Genomic DNA, 14,459 nt, shown 5'->3' on the forward strand with positions numbered 1-14,459 from the left:
TCACCACCCCTCAAATTCTCATAACATTTACCCAATACCATAAATGTGATAGTGTGTTGGCCATTGGTCTCCTTTATGTGTTTTGCTAAAGCATTAAACACACTACCCTTCTTAATATGGTATAGGTGTTCCCTGATTCTGTCCCTTAATAATCTATCGGTCTTTCCCACATGGAATTGGCTGCATGCCTGGCAAGTGGCAAGGTAGACTACATGGAAGCTATCACACCTGGCACTAGTTCTTAGTGCAAAAATTATACCAGTGTCTGGATGTTGAAATTCCATATGCTGAGTCCATAATGTTGAAAAGGAAAGGCTGAAAATACAGAAGAAGAGCAAATACTGAACATCACTCTTTAGAATTCGTGTTTTAGAACACTTAAGAGATATTAGAAATTGTAGTGAAGTAAGTCCTGTGGCACAACATTTCCTTGAAAAACATGGGGGTTCTTCTGGTAGCCTAAAATTTTGTGTGTTGGGTAAACCTTTTTTCCATAGGAGGGAGTAATTATTCTCAAAAATTATTGGAATTAGAGACAAAAATGATTTTGAAATTTAAGACGCTAAAACCCTTTGGGCTGAACTTGGAACTGGCTATTTAATTTAATTTAATGTAATTTAATCTAACATAATATATATAATTTATATAAGTTAATATAATTAATGAATATATTTGTATATTTTTTTAGTAATGTGAATAAATATGTTTATTTAATAGAATGTTCAATGAATTGAAGCAAAAAAAAAAAAAAAATATATATATATATATATATATATATATATATATATATATTAAAATGTGTAAGATAAATTAAGAAAATGTTAAAACCTAATATTAAATAGGGAAGAAATGTGTATTGAATGAATTGATTGAATTGTTTGTGAATTGTTTGTGATGTATATAAAAGTGCTTGAAGCATACATTTATTGTGATCCCTTGAAGGCGAAAGGCCAAGGTACCAGATCGCATTGTTATTAAAAGAAAACTAAGGAATATATTGGTAAAGTGCTTGGACTTGTGTTTTGTTTTGAAAACAGGTCTACACAAGTCTGAGATCAGCAAGTTACTTATGGCTGACATTGATGGAGAAACATAGCAGGATGGAGCAGAAGGGGCAGCCATCCAGGCCCAATATGTTAGGGGGCCAAATCAGCAGTTGCTGCTAGGGCTTTATTATAGTACCAGTAATGACTGAATGCTGATATTATAATTGTTGTAGTAGTAAAGTACTGAAGAGCTTAGTGGGTGGTATGTTATCTGTAGCAACCTAATTGCCACCATGAACACTTGTATATAACAAACGGTTTGCTACATTTTAAAAAACAGAAAACTTTTTTTTTTTTAAACACTTCAACTTAAGGTGCACTGATCAGTGAGAATGGACATAATGGTTCTAAGAGCACCAGATAGCAGAATAGAGAATGGACCATTTTTATCTCCTCAACTTAGAGAAGTTTAGGGACACCAGAAGCTAGATAAGTCAACTGCTGCATTGAATGATGGCACATTGCACATAACTCAGTCAGATGAAACAGTGGCATTGTCAGCAATGCTAGCACTGCAGCCCCCCTATGCATGCATGCACACACATTCCCTACATATTTAGGAATGGTGGAGGAATAAGGTCCAAACCTCTGACTTCATCTGTGCCTAGCATTGTACATCCTGCCAGCATGAGCTTTACCTAGGACACACATGAGCTACCACCATAGATGGCAGCTTTCCTCAACACTGTTTCTAATTGGCATGTACACACTATAGGAATGAGGAATGTAGCTGTCCATGCTGCTATTTCCACATAATTTCCTGACCTCTGTACCACATTTGCTATGAATTAGCAAATGTGCAGTTCAGTGATCTAGGCACTGACAGCCACAACACATACTATAATAAATATGATGAGCATGCAGTGTGGCATGCATGATGACAGATGCATGGTAAATGGTCATAGGACACTCTTACACAGATGGCACACACTGTTCCAGCAACAGCACCTCTGTCACCCCTGTCCATAGCAACCACCATACCTAGGCAGGACTAATCTCATGGTCATGACCAGTGCTCATAGATTCATAGATAAATACTAGGCTATCAGTCTGCAGACTATTACAAGCCAACCCAACAGACTGAGGTTAGACTCAAATCCTGTACCTTGTATCTGTGAGGTAAAGACCTTAACTGTTATACCTTCCCCTAAAAAAGATTTGAATGTATCAAGATGACATTATATCAGATGGGACTCAGACCCACAATCCCTTGCTTAGGAGGTCAATGGCTTATCCATTAATCCACTGGAGCCTAACACGCTCATCTGGGTATACACCTGACCAGGTCCTCTCATTCTCATATTGCCACATCAGTTATATCTCCGGTTGGCCTTCTGAATGCCATGTCTAGCTTTACCCATCTTCAGGTTCATATGGTCCATCTACCTACTGCCTTCCCAAATGGGGAGCCACAACAGAGTTCCCATAAATGCTCCTGAAGTGCTACACTGTCCCTCCATTAGAATGAATACAGTCCAGGCACTGCAGGGCCACATGGCACATCTGGCTATTGTTCATAACATGAAAGCTACATCCTAATACTGGATCATGTAATCCCCGATTCATCCCACCCTGCAACCCACCTACTTGCCTACCACATCCACCGCCTGTTACTATTACACCTAAGGTGGCATTGTTTTCACCCACCACTGTATCCAGGGGTCTATATTCGCATATCAAAAACAATTACAGTGAACGGATACTAACTGAAAGTTAAACAACAAAAGTTTAACATTCAGAACATGCTTAACAGTGAAAAATAATTAATCGGATGGTCATAGTTGGCCAACAACCAGGAAGTACCGCAATGCATAGGTAAGTGAAGGGATCTTTTTTAAATTTGCCCTATTCACCACTGTATTGTGATCTTAGAGTTGGTGTATACAGTTGGGGGGCATGGGGGGCTTCGTTATGTTCACAATGTTGGCCAACTATGGCCATTTTATGAATTATTTTTCATTGTTAAACTTTTTTCGAATGTCAAACTTTCACTCTTTAAAGTTCAATTAGCAGTCATTTGCTTTAATGTTTTTTCAGTGCTAGAACATAATCCCTGTGTCCAGTCCCACATGTGCATATGATGATAACTCTGCCCCAACCACCCCTAACCTGAGTGAGTGTGATGATATCCTGTTTAGAATGTGGCTACTCCATCACATGTCTGAGTGTGACTACTGCATACATCATTCTGTTCTGTGCTATGGTCCATAGTTGTGGCTTGGGTGCCAACTCTTTGACAGTGCTGCAGTGTAGTGCACCTACATCTGCCTCAGCTCTGGCTCTGCTGCTGCATAAGACTCTCCACTCAGCCCTTCTGCTGCTATTGCAACATGTGGCAGGTCCTGCCATGAAGTTTAGGTGTTGCTCTATTTTTTTGCACAATACCATTTTCTGAGGTATGGAACACACAGCAAACATCCTGCTGCATATGTGTGAACAATATTGCAGTGTACCTTCTGAAGTGTAAAACTTTGGGAGCATCCATTTACTAATACAATTACTAGCTGCCCTGCATTTCTGTTTTTGCATGGGTTATGTTGCAGGCCATTTTTTGCATGGTTATAATGGTCCTCAAACATGGGTCTAAGGCATATCAAGATTTGGCTACAACATACAGCAAACAAAATATTATATGTGGCCAGTGCCCACCATGCATGGTACTTCTGTGTATAGGCTCATCTATCTAGCATTTGTGTCTACTAACAAATCAGGTGATCTTTTGGAAATTTCTTTTGCAAGCATATCTGGTATAAGTCAGATGTCCAAAACCACGTCAGTCGCACATAGGCATATTGAAAATAGTGCCATGAGCATTGCAGATCCATGTGTCAACTGAGGGAGTAGAAACGGTTATGTACCATAAGCCTTCTTGCCCAAGAGAATCAATAGAGGGCATAGATAGCAATACAGTTGTAGTTTGTGGCTCGCAGAACCTGAGGGATATGGGTCATCTCATAGAAGGTCCAGTTATCTCACAGAAGGCCTGCTTTATATTGGTGCCCTGCTCTGCTGTCCTGTAAATCAAATATGTGGGAACATAATGTCAAGGATTTGGGAATCTAAAAGAGGACATCTGCATTGTCCCTAATGTTACCCCTAGTGTGTCTCCCATACATCATTGGATGGTTCTTGTTGCTAAAATGGTTAATGCTGCACATATATTTGTGTCTACAGGAATGGGTACACCATGCATTTCTCATAATTCCACTTGTGGGTGAAATGACCTTTCACCTGACCTTTAACCCTACTTTGTGCTTAATACTTAGCAATTACCTTTCTTCCTCCTTCCAGTCCTTCATTGCTCTAACCTACTTCTCTCTCCTCTCCCATCTCCTCTTGTTAGTCCTTTTCTTTTCTTCTCTGCTTAACTACTGTCTCTTCCCTTCATTTTACCTAACACTACTCCTCCTACTTCTCCTCCCACTTGTACTTTTATCCTATTATAGCAGAAGCTTTAAGATATAGCCTGTTTGTATTAAGTAAGATGCTTTGAAACTGATTTAACTCTAGTCATGACTACTACTGATTATGTGCCCTAATTTTTGTTGATTTTATTCACCATTTTTTATTATTATTACCAATTTTTATTACACATTTTTTCTTTTCTTTGTATTCTATGTGTTTATTATTATCATGTCTCTTTGTTATGTTTTATGTGGAGCTTTTCTCCCCGGGCCTCTACTGAAAATGGAAATATATCCAGCTAGACTAGCCCGGTCAACAAATGTAAAATAAAATAAAAAAAAAATAAAATAAATAAAATGTTTGACAGCATCCATGTCCACTTGTTAATGATCCACAATCTGTTGGTGGCATGCCAAGTGTTGTCTGTACCTTCTCTCTTAGTGAGGATGGCCATGATGTGCAACACTGGGAGCACTGGCTCCAGTGGTGGATCCCAACACACGCTGTTGTATTACTCCTTTTTTTATTTCTAATCACTGCCTTATACTTCTTTAAGTTAATGTGCCATTTTGGATTCTTTGCATATTTTATGTGACTCATTTACATATCATTATGCACTGGTTAGCATGCACTACATTACTGTGTTATTTTATATATTAAGCAGCCATGCTGTGCGTGTGTGTGTGTGTGTGTGTGTGTGTGTGTGTGTGTGTGTGTGTGTTATAGAATTATCCACACCCTGCTCATGGCCACAATATACACTAATTTATGCTGTGCACTATACTAAAGATCTATGAATCCCAGACAGTAAAACAAATGCTGAAGACAAATTGTCAGGCAAATAATGCTGTTATCACAGAATCTGCAGAAAGCTACCAGATTTACAAATATGACATAAAGTAAGGATACAGAAGTCATGGAAAAAGTTTGTCACATGAAGATTATGTAGTTTGTAAGGAAATGAGCCAACATTCTGTGTAGTTTGTAAGGAAATGAGCCAACATTCTGTGTTGTTCATGGAAAGAGTAGGAAGCAGTATAGAAGGAAGACAATTATATCCAAAAGTGTCACGGTCAGTTTTTTCACATGATAGCACAAAATGTGTGAACTGTGATAGCCACAAGTAGGAAAAGAATGCCTCTTCAAGCCACATCCCCAAGTAAAACTGCAGCACAGAAAGAAATTTATGAAAAAGAAGGCTGTGTCCAATAACCATAAAAACGATCCATCCATTGCTCTACAAACATAAACTGTTTTATAATACTACATAAACAACAAAACATTAAACAATACAACATTATGCACTTTTGTCTTTTTTGTACAGACTTTCCAGAATGTAAAACTTACAATGATTTCTATTTTATGTCATCATACAAACTTGTGACATTACACTGACCAAAACAACTCAAACAAATTAAAATAATAATGCAGTACATAAATGCTTAACTTAAAAAATATATTTCATCAAGAGGGTGTTAAAATGAAGTGCTGCAAAACTATAATGTATTGATTCTGTGCAAAGACAGATAGGGAGATAGATAGAAAGACAGATGCTATTCATACATATAGGTACCTCTGGTCTTGTCACTGCACACATCTATCTTGTACTGCTGTTGCTGGAAAATTTAATTGATGGAGAAAGAGGTTGCATTATATTACAGTTGAAATGCTGATATACGTAAGGCATTTTCCTCTTTTCCATGGTTGTTCAATCATGCAATCACATATTTAGCATGATTAATTTTGGGGGTATGGGTAGATCCCCAACATTAGAGGTGCGGGGACAAAGCTCCCCATGCAAAAGTCAAGTTTTTAGTTGCTTTACATGATACCACATGTAACGCACTTGTTTAAATTTGTGATCACTTCACTTAGATTTTTTTATGATTACAGTAATCTCCAGTAAACTAGTTTAATGTATTTTCTGTCGATTAAAGTCAATCGTCAGTTCAAAAAAATATATTTTATAAGCATTTGCTCTGGTGCGAATACATATTAAATGTTTTTAAGAATTTTTGCACCTCAATTACTATTACTTGGTTAGTACAGAAATAAGATTATAAATTATGTAAGTCTATCTCATCTGGCAAACGTTTATTTATTGGCTTGTCTAGTAAACACATTGATACATTTTCACGTCACACATATAAACTGCCATACATAGGCAGGTGGACTACACATGCAGATTTAATATTTACCAACATAACTACAGTATGCTGTTGGCATCATAGCTCATCATCATTCCTAATGCAGTGCTGTTTATAACAAATTAAGTGTCATTTGTTAATTTTTGCAAACGCTTGGCAAGCATGCATCATCGACACATGTAATGGTTTTTAGTAACATGTTCTTCATCACTAGATCTTTTTACTTATTCCCAGATGAGTGTGCGGTTGGGGTGCTCTCTTTTCAGACCAGTTGTATTAAGATAACCATTATTTTGATTTGTTACTTACTTATGTTAATCAGAGACTCAAGTAGCAAACATATTTTGACACTAGATGATAATAAAGCTGTGGATTCTAGTTCCACACACTGCTGATTTATTTTCCCAAAACAAATCACCCTGCAGTACAGCATATGCAGGGTGCAGCACTCCTGAGTGGCTATCTTTTGGATGAGACATTAAAACAAAGTCTCCATCTGACTTAGTGGTATTTTAGGTGGATATTAAAAGTCCATAGCACTTATCAAATAGAAAAGGCAAATTTCACAGGTGCCTTGGCCAAATTTCCCCTAGTCAGTATGAATACCACCTCAGGTCTCCACTGCAAAAAGGCTGTTGGCCTGGTTGGACTATCACAGTTAACACAGCTTGCTAGCTATTACTATGTTCTCTTGTTATATTGTTTACTATTGTAACTAAGCTATGATTTTAAAAAGGATGCAGTGGCACATTTCAGTGATTTGTTAAAATATATTCTTCTATTGTCAGTCTTATCCATAGACCAGGTTTATAACTTTCTGTGGTATGTTGTGTGTGTTCAACCCACTAGGCATACAGGCATCTCAGCATACCAACTTGGCAGCCTCTGGGGTTGCTGCACTGATGAATAGCAGCTCCAAAGCATGCAAAATTTCTAAGTTTGTGCATCATCCTTTTCCTGGATGTAATATTTACCTATCTCTCTGGGGGACATCAGTAATTGCATTAAATCATGTACCTATCTCTTCTTGTACTGTTATTGTGAACTTTTTGGCTATTTGAAGTTATGGAATCTTAACAGAGTCCCCCCTACAGAATAGTGTATGTGCTTGTTTTACATGTGAAGCCATCTCTTGCATCAATATCCTTCTAAACACAGTGTATGACTGTTGGGGTCTGTATATTCTCTGAGCACTTAAGTCTACAGCAGGGTTGTCCAAGTCATTTGGTCCATGCTACTCCCTGTAACTGCTTACTGTGCCTTTCACAGAGCTTGTGTTTCAGTTGTTACATTCATGAATTACTATATGTAGTTTATCTGTAGTAGCTTGGACATGGGAATTTTGTCATGAACACAAAGCTTTTCATGATATATACTTTGTTCAAGGTTGTTGCTGAAGGGAAATTCATCACATTTTAGTCAGGTTATTAATAACAAATGCACTCAATGCCATGCAGGCTATGGCGTGCTGTGTTGGCTATCGAGAACACTGCTCATTTAGGCAACACATGTAAATATCTACTTTCCATAACAGGTGCAACATATGCCTGGCATCAAAGGCATTCAAGCATTACTCCTGCAAGATGTGAAGCACCTGGGAAAGACAAATGCTTTGTTGGCAACTCATTATATTGACAAAAACTTTCATATCCAATATGGACACCATGACCTCAGCTTCTGTAGTGCAAAAACAGTGATTGCATAATGTCTCACTGCCAATGTCTGACACAATACCTGCCGAATAGTTGTATTATTTAGTGTCCCGGTTTTATCTCCACATGCTGTTAAATCATGATCAATTCACACCTTCAGCTACTGTTGATGTTATTGTTTCCAACATAATATTTTTCCCTTATTTAAACCATTGCAGGCAAGAGGTGGAGTTGTTATCCTTTTTAAAGACAATCTCACTTTAACTTTTGTTGACTGCAAAACCCCACAACTCGACAGTGCAGAAATCATATATACCACACTAACTATAAATTCAAGAAAAACACAATATAATTGGCTGCTATATCCCATCTGGAAATAATGCCCTAACTATAAAACATTCATTGCACTGGGCAAGTAGTACTCTTAGTCAGGAGACATTCATATTGGGCGATTTTAATTTAGACTGGCTTGCATGTGATACAGATCACCCCATCCATCACATAAACTTGCATGGTTTTACACAAACTATTCAAGAACCTACCCAAATAGATAAAGCTAGTATAAACAATCAACCTTGGATTGGATATTACTAAATAGTTCCTCTCACTCATTCCAATCGGGTTGCCTTCCCGATGGTCTGAGCAACCACCTACCCACATTTCTTATATGACAGCACATATTCCCACCAAAACCTATGTTTAAACAACTTAGAAAAAACATAACTTTAATCTTGACAACTTCCTAGCTGACCTACAAAGGTGCAATTGGACTCCACTGAAATACCTTGCTCTAAATGACTCAGTGAACCACTATAAGTCCTTTTAAATATATTAGTTGCACATGCCCATTAGAATCATCAGAGTAAAATCAAACTATGCCCCCTGGCTAAGCAAAGACACTAGGGCCCTTCTGAAAACTAGAGATAAAGCGTGGAAACTATGGCATAAGACTAACAGTAGTTTCTAAACAACAGTATCAGAAACTTTGAAATAAGTTAAAAAAAAACAATCAAACAGTATAAAATAACATTCAAAACACATACCAAAAAAACTCTCAAAAACTCTGGCCTGCTATAAACTCAATCCTTCACCCAAGAAAATCTAGTACACCAACCTCAAACATCCACTACAATTGCGATAGCACAGCTACCATTTTTAACAAACATTTTACTGAATCTATAATTGTCCTTTCCAAGCAGTAATCTCCTACTCCTGATAGCAAACCAGCCAAGTCTACAACTAGCAATGCCTCATTCTCTTTCTCCCCAGTTCGTACAGCCACTATAAAATAACTACTCCAGAAACTAAAACCTACTACACTTGCCATAGATCACTTACCCAGTGAATACCTCAAAATTGCAGTTGAATCTCTAGCCTTCACAGTTTCAATCCTTATAAATAGATCCATTCTCAAAAACAAGGTTCCTCAGCTGTGGAAAATCTCCAATGTAATCCCACTTCATGAAGGGGGACCCTCCACAGAACTGACAAACTATCATCCAATTGCTATTCTTTCACTTCTTTCTAAGCTACTCGAAAGGTGTATTCATCTCCAGGTCATGAAATTCGTACTAACAAATAACCTTCTCTTAAACATTCAGCATGGGTTTCACCCATCGAATAGTACCACTACTGGTCTCTTATCCTTCACTAATATCATAAACCATCACAGAAATAACAACAACTTTGTATCTGCTATCTTTCTAGACCTATCAAAAGCTAGTGATATGGTCTCCCATTCCTGAGTAATAGATGTACTAACTGAACTATCCTTCTCACCATCTGCCACAGCTTGGTTTAATAACTATTTAACTGGCCATTGACAATCTGTCCTATGGCAAGGTGACCTATCTCCATGCATTCCTTTATCCATTGGTGTCCCCCAAGAATCTATCTTAGGCTCTCGCCTTTTCTCCCTGTTTACTAATAATCTACACACAGCTATTCATCATGGTCCTATAATACAGTATGCAGATGATTTAACACTTATCTGTGCTGCCACTTCTCTATCAGCTCTACATTCTCAAACACAGGAATCTTTCACTTCTGTTGAAACATGGTTAGCCAATGCTCATTAACCTTGAACCCAAACAAAACTAAATTATTACTCTTCCAACCTAAGAAGACGTCTATCTTATACCCAACATTTAACATAATAGCCAAAGACAATACTGTCATCTCCCCAACAACCCATACAAAGCTTCTTGGAGTGGAAATAGACAATAACCTAAAATTTGACTTACATGTCTCCCTAACAATAAAAAGTCCATAAGAAACTTGGAAGTCTATATAGGCACAAAAGGTTCCTGGCCAAAATTACATTAGCACAAACCCATCTGCTCTCTACTGTACTATATTCCTCTCCAGTTTTAACTAATCTTAGGAAAACTGACCTAAGGTAGAAGCATGTTATAATAAAATTGCCAAGTTTGCATCTGGCTGCCCATATAGAACACATCATTGTACAGCTTTAAGGATAACAGACTGGCTTCAACTTCCCAACATTATTCTTTACAACCAACTCTCTCTAACAGAAAATAGAATTTTTTTATAACTAGTACATATACATACATGTCTATAAAGGGCATCATTGACGTCCTTCACCTTAATGGCATAATAATGCTCTTTTATACATTTACTCAGCTGTCTAGTGGTCATACCAATATAAAATGATGTACATCCTGAATACATAGCAATATAAACCACATTTGAAGTTTTACAAGAAAATCTTCCTGGAATATTAATAGTCCTGACTAAGTGGGACAATCTAACATACGGACCTTCATGTATGAATCTACAAACTGAGCAGACATAACACTTATAGGTACCTTTGGGTTTATTAGTCACCAAACTAGAAACTTTTGTTTCAGAATGTTCCAACATGTTTTTAATGCACCCTGTCTTCTTGTACACAAAATTCGGGCCACTACCCAAAACAGCTGCTAAATCACTATTGCCACTTTTATTTTTCCAATTATTACTAATGATGTTTTTGATAGTTTTGCTATCAACTGAAATGTCCAAAACATATCTAAGATTACTATTAGTTTGAAACTTACTAGTGACTTTTTCAGTTAATTTTCCAGTTTCTGTTTCTTTGTTTTTTTCTTTTTCTACTTCCTCATTGTTTTTAGGTAACCCTTTAATGAGAATAGGGGGGAAATCAGTTAACCTTCGACTCAAAATTTCACTAGCTAACTTATTCAATAAAAAATTCCATATAACCTCTCTCTAAAAATAACTCAGTAATAAACTTAATCTCTGATAGAAAAACATCATTGTCACTAGTTAGACGTGATGCTCTAACAAATTATTCCTTGGGAATATTACGTATCATGAATTTTGGATGACCACTAAAATAATGAAAAAATTATTTACATAGGTATTCTTCCTATAAATCCTACTAGAAAAATGTTTATTGTGTGAATGCCAACTAGGGGTAACATCTAGGTAGTTGACTTGGTGTCCATATTCACTTAAAGTGAATTTTAAAAAAATTAATACTCTGATTTAATTGTTCTACAATATGCAGACACGATCTGCTGGCCCTACTGAAAAACAAATTGTCGATATAACGACAATAAAATAAGATGTCCAGGGCACTGGTGATCTTAACCAGATGTTCCAACTCCCACCAAGCCATAACTAACCCAGCAAAAGCGGGTGCTACCGTTGCATCCATCGCAACACCTCTCAGTTGTTTGTAATATTTTTTTATTGAAAATTATGTTCCAGTATTAACTCCAACAAAAAAATACAAGTACTTATAGAAGACTTGGACCAATTGGTATATTTGTGCAAAAAATTTGAAATAAATTCTAAACCTGATGTTTGCGTAATCAATGTGTATAAAGAAACACCATCTACTGTCACTAAACAGAACACATTGTTAGTTTTCATGAAAAGACCATGTTCTGACAAATTGAACTTTCTAATGAGTTCTAAGAAAGACCAAGAGTCTTTAACATAAGACAACAACCCCTGAACTAAAGGATTCGATAATTTATCTAAATACACCGATATACCTTCCGTTATACAACCAGCTGAAAACACTATCGGCCGAAAACGGGGGGTTGGTGGGGTTCTTATGGATTTTTGGAATGCCAAAAAGAAACCCCACCTTAGGGTTTGTAACAGAGAAAAACTCATATAATTCACTAGATAAGTTGCCATTAACAAAATAATCATACAGAGCATATCTAACAAATTTGTAACTGCTCTCAATTAAATCTAAACATGTTTCACTATATTCATCTTTGTTGTTTAACAGCTTTTCCATGGCGGCAATATAAATCAACAGTATGCATGATGACCAAACCATCCCCCTTATCGGCCTGCATAATTCGCAAATCACTTCTAGTTTTTAACTCCAACAACACTTTTCTGTCTTCACTGGACAAATTAAAAAAACAGGATTAGCAGTTCTGCTATTCAGCATAACCCTGATATAATTAGAACAATGCATTTCAAATACTTTGAGTGTTATGCAGACAAGGATTAAACACAGATTTTTTTTTAAAACTAACATGCTAGAATTCACATCAATGTCCTTCATAATATATGTTAAATTTAATTTTCTTGTGTATAATTTCAACTCTAAAAGAGAATTAGCTAAATCCGCTCTCTTGCTGGGTATAAAACTTCGCCCTAAATTTAGCAAATGTATCTGGACATCATTCAACTCAACACTAGACAAATTAAACAACTCGACTAAAGGTTGGATGTGAGATTTCACTTTACAGTTCAAAGTTGTTATTATCGCCAAAACCAACTCCTCCCCCGCTGCTGCTTGACTCTCGGCATTTTCTGCAAACCCTTGCCGTTTTTTGCGTTATTTACTTGGTTATCAGAACTAAGATTATCATTATTAGAGCAATTTCCTGAAGTGACAGTAGCAGCAACATTGACCACAGAACCTCTATTTTGATGATTACTCATGTCTGGATTGGTTGTGGACTTCTTATGTCTTAAATTTAAAGGTGTGCTGTTGTAATTTTTGACTACAGCACTGTACGAACCTTTATGCTGCCTATTATTTGTACTCATAGTACGCTTAGAGCCAACTTGTTTATTTTGTCTAAAAAAAGAAAAAAGCTTGTCCATTGCAAAAGCTTTAACATCACGTTGAATTTTATTCAATTTTCTTTCCGTGATGAGCTGATCGTATTGGTCTACTGTGTGGAACAGCTCTGGATATCCTTGGATATTGTTAATGCCAGACTTGCTTATAGCATCAGTGGCATCACTATCAAGTGATTCAAGCTCAGGTTGATCAATTAAATGGTTGTTTCTCTTAACTAACAATTTTAAAAATTCAAGACCAGCATTATTAAAAAACTCAATTACTTCCATGTAAAAGGGATCTTCGATATTCACACCATTGGGGCTTTAAAAAAAATCTAAGCCCTTTAGGAACAATTTTGGATTTAATCCACTAGTCAAAATTTTTGTTCTCTACCATTGGTGCCCTATATTTTTTAGTCCCTTTTCCAACTCGAAAAGTTGGTCGGACAAGTTGCTACTGTCAGTCATGTTGCACTCGGTAGAAGAACTTAACACTGTTCTGAAGCACAGGGGTGTGAGTTATAATCGAGTGCTGCAGTCACATCTTTAAATATAGTAGCTCTCTTTTTGCTACTCTCCCCTTTATTCGATGTAGTTGATTCATTAACACTCGCCAATGATTTCACGGAATTGCAACCTTCACTCGAGAGAAATACCTCGTTTTGAGTGAACTTTTGAGCTAATGCAGTCAAAGATTTCTGAACGGAGGCCAATTCAGAAATAAGTGCTTAAACCAAAGGTTGCTGGCTATCCATCACAGAATGAACTGTCAGGTCTAAAAGATCTTCCTCTGAACCACAAGCCATCCGAACTCCAATAAGACCAAGAAAAAACAGCACACAGTGTAGGAAACCAAAAAACCAAGAAAAACACTGTAGGCACTCAAGGAAGATCAAATAAAACCCAAAACTTTAACATACTAAAATATTTTATTCCAACGTTTCGTCAAAGAGACTTCATCAGAAATACAAACAACTCAAAACTAACACACTTTAAATAATGCCCAATTACATACTTAATTACTTAATTAATTACACAATTAATAAATACATTTTTATTTAACAACATATAACAAAACTAAACAAAAATTTAATATATCTGAATATGTTACTTAAAAAATGATTATAATATATATTTTTATAAAT

The sequence above is a fragment of the Protopterus annectens genome, chromosome 17.part0 (assembly GCF_019279795.1).
Source record: "Protopterus annectens isolate FY-2018-M chromosome 17.part0, PAN1.0, whole genome shotgun sequence".
In the NCBI taxonomy this organism is placed as follows: Eukaryota; Metazoa; Chordata; order Ceratodontiformes; family Protopteridae; genus Protopterus; species Protopterus annectens.